This window comes from Trachurus japonicus, chromosome 11 (assembly GCF_045865225.1).
Source record: "Trachurus japonicus isolate A0001 chromosome 11, Traja_1.0".
Lineage (NCBI taxonomy): Eukaryota > Metazoa > Chordata > Actinopteri > Carangiformes > Carangidae > Trachurus > Trachurus japonicus.
The window spans coordinates 25,692,975-25,706,088 of record NC_140917.1 but is presented as its reverse complement, the minus strand read 5'-3'; the positions used below and the strand labels follow the sequence as shown (position 1 = coordinate 25,706,088).

At 42.2% G+C, this 13,114-nt stretch overlaps 1 protein-coding gene and 1 pseudogene across 4 annotated transcripts in view; one reads left to right on the top strand and one right to left on the bottom strand.

Annotated features, from left to right (window-relative positions):
- LOC146978930 (lactose-binding lectin l-2 pseudogene) overlaps window positions 1-13,114 on the bottom strand; it is a 451,990-nt pseudogene that overhangs the window by 274,076 nt on the left and 164,800 nt on the right. The window lies entirely within an intron of this gene.
- Window positions 910-13,114, top strand: part of LOC146978935 (CMP-N-acetylneuraminate-beta-galactosamide-alpha-2,3-sialyltransferase 1-like) — a 78,839-nt gene continuing 66,634 nt past the window's right edge. Inside the window, exons 1-3 of one of the 3 annotated variants that reach the window (XM_085792004.1) lie at window positions 910-1,075; window positions 3,376-3,534; window positions 12,114-12,165. The gene's annotated coding sequence lies outside the window, so the exon portion shown is untranslated. Of the gene's footprint in view, window positions 1,076-3,222; window positions 3,535-12,113; window positions 12,166-13,114 lie in introns of those variants that run through there. The other 2 variants (XM_085792002.1, XM_085792005.1) reach the window with 2 other exon arrangements.

Genomic DNA, 13,114 nt, shown 5'->3' with positions numbered 1-13,114 from the left:
CTTTCAGAGATTTGGCTAACATTGGCAGCTAAAATTGTTAGTAACTAAATTGTTAGCAGCTCTCTCACCTGCTAAAATATTAGCTTTTGGATTTGGTCAATTTTACATTGCCAATTTAGGCATTTTTTTTTACATGAAATTTACAGGTTATGGGGTACCATGCATAGCTCAGTGGGCTGGACGGGTGCCAAATATGCAGAGCCTAGTCCTCGCTGCAGACGGCCCCATTTCGAGTCCGAAATGTGGCGGCCCTTTGCTGCTTGTTGTTCCATTTCCTGTCCCTCTCAATATCAATAAAAGGCAAAAAGCCCTCAAAAAATATACTTAGAGATACAAAAAGAAGAAATGCACAGTTAATAATGCAAAGCTATACAGATAAATATAGTGTTATGTTAAAATGAAATTCTTACATCTTCAGTATTCTGTTCTTCTGTCACCAAGTTCTGCACAAGCAGCATCCACAGAGGCTAAAAAATGAAGCCAACAAAACAATCCCCATCTGTCAACACCTGGTACAAAGAACAGTTTTGGTCTCTGCCCTCCTTCATGACAACTGCACAAGGGGTTAATTCTAATACAAATCACCTGTTTCAATTTGATACAAGGCCATGAGTTGTGCTCTGGTTGCGTTGCTCTCTCACCCCTCTACTCCAGGTGTCACCCGTCCTCCAGTAGTGCAGGTCTAATGCGCAGCTGCTTCCACTCAGTCATCAGCAGCAGTGTGAGAGTGGAGGGAGAGAAGGAGCTCAGGCAGTGGCAGTGGACCAGTGTATGGCAGCATGTGAGCTGTGTGTGTGGTTTGTCTCTACTGTACAACTGCTGCTGCATGAAGCAGGGTGTTGTCCTGTCTAACTTAGGCTACCTGTTTCCTTTTGTTCTTTGGCCAGCTCTAAGAAATTATGCACAACTGGTGGTGTGGCAGATGGGTGAGGGTGTACTTGCCACAAACCAGTATGCATCAAAGTTTTGCTTCATATCCACTCCTCAGAGAGCTATGGGTGACCGTACCACCATCCATCTTTATTTCCCATGGGAGACTTCAATTTTCCACCACAAAACCACAGCACAAGCACTGGTAAGGATGATATTTGTCTACCATACATCAGTCTTTTATGCATGTGTCATTACAGTTCCATATATGGCAGCATTTCTATTTCCTTTTATTTCCTTTTTTATCATAACTATAAAAATTAAAGGTAAATGTGCAGGAGACTGTTGTGAAAGCCATCTCTATGTTAAAGGGACAATGAGGAGTTTCTATTTGGTTATAAAAAAAGTCTCACGTTAATGTGGATGAATCTCCGCTACCCACACTTGTTAATGGGCCCATTTTCGATAAATATATCGTTCTGTCTCTATCGTTATTTTGTTATTATTAGTGGTGGTGGAAATGCTGGTCGAGCCGACCAGCGTTTCCTTACTTTCGGTTTTGTGGCGAGTCATGAGAATAACGCCGCCGAATCGTCGTTTATGGTGGGAACTACGACAGTATGTGATCGTCTTCGAACCTCTGACTTAAATTCTTGATGAATGAAAACATGAGTCTGTCTTGCACCGGTCAAAGGTGTGCGCGGAGGCTCATAAATGTAGTGTGAAAACGCTTCGCTTTTCCAAAACTCCTCGTTGTCCCTTTAAAAGTGATTGAATCTGGTGCAAATACCATGGCAACAGATTCCACCATATCACAACCATCACCACCATACTGTAGCTATGGCATGCCAAAAGTGAGAGAGGACCAGATTGTACAGTGCAGCACTTTAAATCCAGCTCTATTTCTATTACCCTGCTCCCGCTGTAACCATGTTGTCTGCACCTCCCCACACACCACTGTCTCACACACTCCACTCCCACTAACCCCCTCCACGCACACACACACACACACACACACACACACACACACACACACACACACACACACACACACACACACACACACACTGCCAGCAGCCATCATTCCTCCCTGTGTATGTTCAGCTGGCCTGTCAAGTCCCCATCCAGCCAAGTGCCCACCCATCTGTTGAGCCTAAGACAGCATGCAAATCTCAACCCAGAGAGGAAATGTTCTATTAAATGATGAACTTATCTGCATGCAAACAGTGACTTTCCAGGGCCTCTGGGGGTCCAGGGCCCCCCCGGGCAAGCTGCAGAGATCCAGGCAAAGGCATCTCATTGCAATACAAAGTTACACTGATGTAACACAGGCTACAGTCTTGCCCTTGGTTAAGCAAATCATGCACTTCCTCTCAACTTAATACATTTGCTATTTTCATCTGAGTAAAGAATGTGTTTTGACTCAAATTGCGAACAAGGATTGAGGCGTTTCGTTCCAGTGTGCAATTAGGATATATCTGTCACTGCAGGTTTGTTTGTTTTTTCAAGGAAATGTATCTCATGTTTCGACTTCAATCATGAGCTTTGTGATGACACAGGAGGAGTGTGTTTCTTGACATTCGCACTTGCGTTGGAAACAAAACTCTACTCACAGGCTTTGAGATACCATTTAGAGTAACATAAGTGAAGGGATTTAGTGTGGATGTTCCCAGTTTACGTGAAGCGAAGCGACCACAGTATATTTGGGGAACTAAAAGCCCTTTTTTGTCCTGGCCTCGGGGGGTGAAGGTAAGCAGTCTTCTGGCCGAGGGCTTCAATCTGACCAACATGTCTCTGCAGGCCTGAGGCTATTATGGCTCAGTGAACTTTTGCTTGAGCGAGTTCACCCTGCTTAGACTCACTGCAGTTAAGCTACCAGTCACTTCTATTATCCTATTAGTCTGCTGCACTTATGGAAACAAGCTGTAGTGATCCTGTAAGCAAATTTAGACGGAAAGACTGCAAACAGCCCGTAGACGTTTGATGGATGAGTCCCATTAGGGAAATTACAGGAATATTACTGAGGGCATGAGGAATATTATCTTTTATCAATCAAAGCTTGTAATAAAAGTCTAATTATTCCCAGTTTGTGCTTAATAAAATAAGACTGGCGCAATTACAATGAAATATAACGTGGCTCATAAATGCATTGTTTATTACTGTATGGTAACTTATTGTTCATCCCTGCAGCAACAAGCTGGAGGCAAACAACAGGACCTGGTCAGGCATGCCAACACATCCTTGTGTGTTTGAGTGTTGTGTGTGTGAGGATGCTGATGGGGCGTAGCAGTGTTATGCCCCTCATGGTCAGCGCTCAGGAATTAAAATGCATGCCTCTCATTGCCTTGGAGCGAGTAACGGTGTGCGCGAGGAAACTGTTCCCATCCGCTCCTCCTCCTCCTCCTCCTCTTCTTCCTCCTCATTCGCAGAAAAAAAAAAAACGCACGGACGTGCATGCTCCACGAGGGGAGTAAACCTCCGCCCGGTGTTTTTCTATTCAAACAGGCAGCGGTGTGAGGTTGCCCGTTTGGAGCCTGTTTTCCCTTCAATTGGAGCCTCCACGCTGAGACTGCGCTGATCTGCTCCTCGTCCTCCGCGGAGCCGCCGCCGCCTGCACCGCACGGAAATAACGGGACTTGACTCGCAGCCCGGGCTGGACTTAAAGTGAGTACCGGAACACAAGGCATGTTTTTTTTTGGTTTTTTTTGTTAAACCCTGTATGAATAACCTGATGTTCCAATTATAGCTTTTAATCTGAGTTCTTTAAACACAGCAGCGCGCGTGCAGGATTAAAGTCTTAAAGTGTTCCACTGCAACTTTGTTCTGCAAAAATCTCCTCAGCCATCCACACCTGACTGACTAATGGAAAGCAGCTGCAGGCTTCTGCTGCCTTTTGTTCTTCATGTTCAAATCACACCTGCAGATTAATCAGAACAGTTATCAGAGCTTGGAACAGATTTTACAATTCATAACCCACACCACTGAAAAGGTCTCAGTATGTGCATGTTTGAGTCTTTTTCTCTTCAGTTTTTTTTTCTTATGTTTTCAGAGGCAACTTGTTCCATTTTGAGGGCTGGGTTTGATTTCTTGGCTTTAGATGGGGGGGGCTGCTGGTATACTCACGCTCACTGCTCAGCTTGCACACTTCAAAAGGACCACATTCTGTCCACTATGTGCAGCATTTGGACCGAGCCTGAGCAACTGTTGAATGTACAGAAGACAGATGTCTGTGCTGGACGTGCTATACAGTGAATGTCTGCTGTCCTAGAAGCAGCTTCATTAAGTCAAAACAACAGTTTCCTTTTATAGAAATCCTTTTAATTTGCTGTAAACATCACTCTGTGTGTGAGTAAACACTAGGTTTATGGGTTGTGAGTTTTGTTACCATCCCCTTCTGTTGTGTGTTTTGTATACGAGATGTCACCTTATTTACTAATGAAGGTGTCTGCAGCAACGCTGGTCAATTCTCCACTGGAACCTCCCCTCTCCATTATAAATAATAAGCAAATGGAATACATTAGCTCAGTCATCATGCCTCCAATCAGATTGGATGGCGTGACCTTGGGGGGCCGCGCTGCAGTATTTAGAGAGAAGGGTGGCAGAGATGGAGATGGGGCGGGGGGGCTTTGGTGGTATCCATTATTGAGGAACCCAATTACATCTGGAAATTGTAGTTGCCATAAGCAATTGCCATTTGTTACACTACATAGCACAGAGGAGCTATTTTAAGAGAAATATGGATCGCCCAGATAATGTGCGCTTCAATCTGTCTTCAGCGTAAGGCTCTCTCATCTGTACATGCTGTGTAATTTTAAAGATCGTCATGATTTCTCTGGAAGGAAGTCCTTTGTGGGATCCCTTTAACAATGGAGTTATGGAAGCAGCAGTGAGTCACTGTGAAACATGGCAACTCTCGCCAGCTGCCAGCCAGATGAAGACATGCTGCAAGGAAAAGTCTGATGAAATTGCAGCCGCAGTTGTGTTGTTTGTTTCCACTTCAAAGCACGCCACGCTCGACAGAAATGTATAGCGCTCCACAAGGGCCACAAACATCTTATTCAAAGTTTGAGCGAGTTTCCTCTTAACGATTGGGCTTCCAGTTTTTTTTTTTAAAGATCTTTCCTTGCAAGGTATTTCCTCTGGTCTTTAGCTTTCCGAGGCACAGAGGCTGAGTTAAGTCAGTTCAGGCTTTAGTGTAATCAGTTATTCAGCTCTGGCATTCAGACTCCAGACAGAGGAATCCCCGTGGTTCACCACCGACCCAATCAGAGCCTTTAAGTGTATGGCTTTACAACGGGGTCCTAGTCCAAGGCTGCAGCAGCGGCAGCAAACAGCAGAACTGTCCGATCCCCTTGGGCGGCGCTGGTCTGCATGTGTCTCTGCAGACACTATACGAGTCTATTTCACTAATAGTTAGTGTCTTTTGCTCAGGCCTCTTAGGTTGGTCACACGCTGTCTTCCTCCCTCACAGCATTCCCCTTGGACTTCTCCCTGGTTTTTGATTTGCCCTCTGTTTCCACTTAACAGTTCTGGCTTTTTTCCAAGAAACACCTCAGCACCATTTTCTCTCTTTTTTTTTTCTTTCCAAGCTTGAGCCGACTTCTTAAACTGTGGCTTCATACAAAGAGTACATGGCTTTTTGTGTGTGTCTGTGCATGCAAGCCTTTATAAAACAACATTGTACTGTATTTTCTCCTCTTGGGAGGTTATCGCGGATGATCATAGAATGACAACTTAAACACAACTGCCTCCACGACAGAGAAAGCCATCCTGTGATTGCTGTCGTAATCTTTCCCCGGTGCAATCAGGAGCGTCGAGACTACGCATCACTCCTGCAATTAGGCTTGTCAAATTACTGCGTGGCTTTTATCTGTAACTGCGTGTTTGGTAATGCTTAGTGGCGTGTTCCTGTAAGAAGAGCAGAGGAAGGGAATCCACACACAGCTGGTGCATTTCAAGAGGGACGGATGCATTATGTAAAACCAGTACTGTACTGTGCAGCAGATGTTTGTTTCCCCGCCGCACGGCCATACATCTCCATATCACCATGTCCTTCTGAGGCTTTTCTCTTTTTTTTGAGTTTTTGTCTATTTTGATGGACACAGGTGGTGTCCTTGACTTTCATTATTTTATTTGTGAAAACAAATTGTCCCTCCCCGCTGTCCTAATAGTTTTCCGGTGCGATGGTTTAGGCTGAGAGGCTGCGTCACTCCTTCAGTGTCATCATCAATGTAAAGCATCTTCTGTACCCTTTATTCTCCTTATAGCCATGTTGTCAGGCCTGCGGCATCTACGACCTTGTCAGCAAAGCTGCCTTCATTCTTTACTAAAATAGACTCGGCTTTACAATATGTACATGGCCATTCTCCAAGGCTTTGCCCAGTATCAGCGCCGCTTCCTGCATGTGTTTCTTTTTTAGTGCGTTTGTCTTCAGCGGGGTGTTATTTGGCAGCTGGAAAGGCAAAAGAAAGATTTTGTCAGTGGGCTTGACATGCATCCTTTCTGTGGATTTATTTGAAGGAAAGGCTAATTGTTATGCCTCAGAGGTCCATTGTTAATTAGAAATTATCTCGGGCAGCTCTCACATGGTCACCGCTCTAATTGGCAGTCAAAGCTGCGTACCACCTGGCCTAGCCTTTAACTCACCAGGTGCTCCCAGCAAAAAAGCGTCGGCCTTGGCATTATGTTGGTACGGCCTCTTAAAAAGAAGAGCGAGACAGACACAGAGAGCTGAAAAAAAAGAGGCAGGAAAGGAGAAGAAAAAGACACAGAAGTGTGTGTGCGACATGCCGGCCAACTTTTTCTAAAATGGCGCTGCAGAAAAAAAAAAGAGAAAGAGCAGTAAAAGGTTATTTCATGCCATGTAACAAAACAAGCCTTTTGAAGCTGGCGTGAAAGAGGAGGGAGGGGGGGGGGGGGTTCAGAGAAATTAGTGTAATCTTTTGATACACATGTTGTCATACGTCACACCTCTTTTGTTTCAGATTGCTAATGCTGATGTGTGGAATGTGTAGTGACAGCACATCCAGAGCCTGTGCAGGTTTGTTTACCTGCGTTATGCAGAAAAAATAGCCTGTGAATATGAACAATGGTAAAGCACTGGAGGGTGCTGAGTGCTCGATTCAGCATCCGTGCATGCATACAGGGTAAATTAAGGACGGTGGGACAATCCTGTCATCAAGTCTATTTGATAGTCATGACCGCGGAGGATGTTAAAGTCGATCGATGGAAAAGATTTTCGCCTCTAAAACAGATTCCACATTAAGTCTTTTATTCAGTGCAGTTTGAGCTGGGAACTGTGGAGAAAAGGCAGTGATTTAATCAAGAGATAGTGCAGCTGCTATTTTTTTTTCACAATGAATTGGAAACTCACACCAGAAACTCACAGGGTAATGTGGACAGCGTTAGGCTTCTTTTACATGATTGAAAGTCATGTTGTGTCGTCACTGTGAGAGAAGATTGACCTGTGACCTTCACAAGTCTTGGCCAAAGACCACAGGAATCGTAACATTTTGTCACAAACAAACCTCTGATAAAACAACAACAAAAAAAAAAACGTGCCTTGTGTCTCTGCGCTCATGAGGACAATACAGCTCTGTCTTTTCATTCCACAGAGTCAATAGGTTCGTTTTGTCTTGCCGCTCCTGCATTTAAAGTTCACACAAAGTCCCGAGTGTGCCGTCCCATTGTTCTCTAATCACAATGGGAATTCATAATGCAAAGACAAGATTAAGACAGTGTACTATACTATATCTTGATGCTTGGAGCAGAGATTGTTGCTTTTAAAATGTGTTGTAACTGTGTTGTGTTCGCAGCCTAAGGCAGAATGTGTTAATGTGATAGAGCAGAGGATGATCTGGATCTGTATGATTTGTTGTTGCTATTTATCTCTCCAGGAACTGTTGTGTTCAGGCCCAGAGCTTTGGCAGCATGTGTTTTGTGATTGCAACTCATATACTGTACAATATATATGTGGGTGTGTGTGTGTGTGTGTGTATGTGTGCATATGTACCTCCACTTCACCACTAAGATTAAATGGAGAAAACATACTGCACACTGTTATTCTACAGCATTTATTTATCAAAAATGACTCTGAACATCATCTTATTAGGAACACAAAATTATGCAGGAGTGTTTGAAAATATTAACGCAGCACAAGTTCAGGGATGTTGTCATACAGTAGGTATAGCCCATCCCGCACTCCTGTTTCAACAAGAACTGTTACGTAACAGCAAATCAAACAAACAAACAAAAAACCTCAATTGTAATTTAAAAATACAGTAAATCCGAATCCAAACCATTACAACTTTACATGTGTACATCTTGCTGTTTTCAAAGAACATTTGTCATCTGTTTTTTTTTTTTTTTTTTTTGATAATCCACTATTGACTCTCAATGCCAAAAACCAAAATCATGCAAAATAATAGAGTTTTGTAGACACAGTTCATCCTGTGCTCCTGTTTGTATCATTGACAAGAACCGTTGAGCAATAAAACCTCCTGTCATGGCATCGCTTTGAATTTTTATGTTATTCAGTGTCTCTGGCGAAAAGCAGAAATCAGGTGGCACTGTGACCTGTGAACATCACTCAGGTCAATGATACAGGATGACAGGAGGAAGCGCCTCTTGCTGCACAGGTGTTTGTCTTTGACCTTGCAATGCTAATAAATGCTGATTGTTTCCTAAAACATCAAAACTACATGTAGCTCATTCTCTCCTTTTGATGGACTATTAAAACCCCTTGAGAGGACCCCATTAGAAGACCATTAGAACCGCCTTGAACCTTCTAAAGAACCTATAGATTCTTGTCTTTGACCAGTAAAATGTCCAAAAGAGATGTCCGACCCACAACCTCTTGAAGGACCTTTCACTAAAATCTGTTAAAGAACCTCTTCAGTCACTATTTAAAGCTTACAAACAGACCTCTAGAACATTCAAGCTGACAACTTCCCAAAGAATGCTACAACCTTGAAACACACACATATGTGGGTGTACACACACATTTACAGCACATTAGCCAGGAGAAAAGAAGCATTTCTACATAGACAGCATTTATTTCCTCAGCTTAATTAGAAAGTCAATGGAAGCAACAATATTAAACATTAACAAAGTTGCAAACGTCAATTAAAAAATACATTGAGTAGACAAGCCGGGAGAAAAACTAAAACTAAAATAGTGGATCACTGGCTTACACGGACTAATCATAATAAACAAGCCTATCACTGTTATAATTACTGACAGTAGAATCATTACTTCCCCTAATGCTCCGCTGCTACCTCGTTAATAACAGTTCATTAATTAAACATACTATGGAAAACAGCAGCTCTGTTCTGTGAAAAGGACTTCTCCTTGACTGGACCCACCGAGTTACTGAGTGAGGCTTAATTTTGCTCTGGAGGTCATTTCAGGAATAATGAGCAGGAGAAATGTAAATACTCGTCTTTGCTTAACTGCTGGAGCACTCAGAATACCTGAGACAAGACAAATTTGAGATGTAGCCTGATAATGAGCTGCTTATTTGAATATAATCAGGACTGGTGTGGTGAAAATGAGGCTTTCATGATGGTGTTGCAGGTGTTGCAGACAATTGATGAACACAAAATTTCAACTGCACATTTTCATGTAGTTTCAGGGGAGAGTAAGAAAAGTTTTGACATTTCAATTTAATGAAAGACAAGCTGAGGTTGGATGACACACAGTTGTTGTCTGATCCTTTGAAGGTCACAGAGACAAAAATGTAACATCTAAATGTTTCCTTTCTTCACTTGTATTCTCCTACTGTGTCAGAGCATCTGAAAGTCACACACTTTCTTGGCAAGGGTTTTTTGAAGGTATCAACAGTATAAAAGTGGCTTTTAACTAAATATATCATAAAGAGATCCTAGAAATGTCCCTCACTCAATAGACTTGTTTAAAGGCATATTTGGGGCATTGCTGCCTTTAATTGACAGGAAAGTGGAAAGAGACAAGAACGTTGGGAGAGAGACTGGGTGAATGACAAGTAGCACAGATCGGCGCAGTCGGGAATTGATCTGGTGATCACTGCATTGGGCATTGCCAACATGGGGCATGCTCTTAACCACTCAACCATGAGCTACATTTTGATAGAAGATTTGAAAGTCTGTGATCAAATTGGGTCAGATGTGAGTTTGTCACATGTGCCAACAAGCCCCAGAACCTCAGAAGGTATCAGTAGGTGTGTGGTAAAGATGTGACAGACAGCCCACTAACATTAGGCTTTTGACGGCAATGGAAAAGTAGACGAGGTTATTTGTCAGCTCTGTCTCTGACTGGCACTGATGTAAACACAACAACCTCGGTCTTGAGCAGAAGCTTATTTTCAGACTTCAGAACCAACCAAAACTGCAACATCAGTAGTTCCCTATAGAGTTAGACTACAATAAGGTCTTTGTAACTTTTATCAAATGAATATTAGACTCAAGACTGAAAAAAACACACTCTGTGTAAAATACAAATAAACGGGAATATTGCAAAAACTTGTGGTCAGCATGTCATCCTGGCAGCATCTTGCTGCCACAGCGGTTGTCATGGTACCATCATGCATGTACAGAGACTAAAACTGCTCACTGATCATACCTATAGCTGATGCTGCACAGAAGAGCTGGGTGGATGGAAAAAAAACATTGTTTAGAAGCTCCAAAGCTTCATAAATGTACCATATCAATTTTAACGGTGTCAATTTTTTTATCACACGATTAACGCCATGGGACATTTAGAATAGATAAAAATGTGTGATTAATTTGTGATTAATCGAGAGTTAACTATGACATTCAGGAGATTAATCGCAATTAAATATTTTAATCGATTGACAGCACTACTTTTTTTTTAAATTTTGTTCAAACAGAATAAACAAAAGGCAGTTGTTGTTTTTTTAACATAAGAGCCTTGTAGCCATGCACATCCTGAATTAATGCTTACCAGCTAGTTGCTAGCTAACATTTGATGCTGAGCCGAAAAACCAAAACAATGAGCTGAAAGGAGATACATATATTCTGCACTCTGCTCTCTCTTTCATATACATGTGCCCATGTGGTCCATTGTTAGTATGAAAATATAGATGATAATGATAAGTGCACAGACATATTGATATTGATTTTTTTTTTCATCAGTTTTCAAAATGCTGAACCTCTCCACAAACTGCATCTCTGCCTCCTACACATTCACAGCCAGTTTCCAAAAGACACTGAGACTTAGTCGTTGCTTCAAACTACTCAGAGGCTCAGAGCTGTCTGTAGACGGAGTAACTTTTAATTGACTGAACAATGTTTCTGTCCAAAGTCTTCGAGGCCCCTCTGCCAAAACTTCTCCAGTCCAAACGGTATTTGAAACCCATCAGAATGGACGTAGGCCCTCATCAGAGCACAACACACATGCTAGCCTGCTTCCATAATGGTTTTGAATAATTACTGTCTTCTGTAATTCTGTAATCATTATTGGGAGCGCATCTGGCTGGCTTCTGTATGGATATGACCACGGATATCAGAAGTCTACAGACTCTGTCTAATTTTCTACTTTTTATTGCCTTGAAGGCTGAAATGAAAACCTATTAAAGCAAAGTTGATTTTTCCATTTTCATTTGGATATGGTGACATAACGAGCAAAAGGTAAAAATGAGAAGCAGCTAATTTCTGGCAACGTATTAAAAATGGGAAATGAAAAGTCTTTGGTTACACAATGATGATGAACACCCTGCACTTTCGGCTTTGATAACACCCATGACCTCTCTGGATAAGTTTCCAGCATCTGAATTGAGGCATTGTCTCTCTTTCCTTCCCTCAGACTGAAAGGGATTTCTCTATGTAGTCTCCTTGTTGGATCATTCCACGCCTTGTATGAAAGTCCGGGATAAAGATCTCTTTTCTTTCTCAGGTGTTGCTTTATTTGGCTGTGCACTTTTGGTTTGCTATCAGCTTGAAAGATGGAGCTCTTCTTTGGCTTGAGCATTATGTTTTTGTTCCTGAGGGCAGCTGATGCCTCCATCAAAATATATTTGGAGCAATTATCCTCCCCTCCACCCTGACCAGACCCCCTTGTAGAATGGTGCAGCAGCAGTGCACTTACAGCCCAACACCAGGGTCATTTAGGCTGCAGTTATAAGCTGGTTACCAGGGACCGAAGTGTACTTTCACCTACTCATTATCCAATCCAATGTTTTTTTATAGAACATATCTCTGCATGGAATCAATCATCTGGTCGCTCACCCTGTTGCTTTTCCATCACAGTGTCCTTCGGGTCCTTGGAGGCATTGAGATGTCCACGGATGACACATCGAACGTGAGTCTTGCACTTGCACTTCTCTTTGCAACACCGCTGAACTGTGTAGGGTTATTGTTGTCTGTAGCATTGTGTGTCCTTGTTTTGCAATTTCTTCATTTTTCATGGTATGTTTTTTATTTTTTATTTTTTTTAAATCAAGCCAACAGAAGCTCTGGAGAGACCTGAGCCTCGTTAAAGACTAATTAATTGTATTTACATCCAATGTGCAATTTTTAAATCACCAAAAAAACACAATTGTAATCAGGACTTACCTAATTAATAAGCCACAATTGCTTAGCAACTTAACGTACTTTAAACGCTGACTGATGGCAGCAACACCTGTCCCCAGGGCTTTCACTCAGCTGCTTTTAATTAGTGTTGATTACATGAGTCGTCAGACGACCACAATGTTTTGTTTTTACTCCTCAGTTTTTGTCAGTGAGTTTTTTAGCTGCTGGTGATTTGTTGACTAGATCTTGAAAAAAATATTCACAAAGTGTGTTTTCTACATTATATTATAAAATGATATCTTTTCAAAATTACCTCCTTTCTGTTTGAATGATGCAGAGCTGTGAATCAGTGTGTCCCTCCCTGGTTCCTGTAGTAATGCTAGGCTCAAGCACAGCTGTCAACAGTACCATTAGCTGTTATCAAAACCTTTCCAGATGTGACTCACCACTTGTAATTAAGACAATTACTCACCAGCCACGCAACTGTTGTCAGCATACGTATTTCACCACGTTTAAATGCCACCACTGTGTTTCACCATTAATGAGTTTGGATTCCGCTGTGGCAATGTCTTGATAAATGTGAGCAATCGCTGCATTTGCTCTACAAAAAAACACCTCAGGTGGACTTTTTTTGTTCTCTTTTGAACATGTGCTTACATCATACGTAACCCTCTCCCATCCATGACACTAAACCCAGCACAATGAGATTCAAAAAAGAAAAGGACAGAGAAGACTCT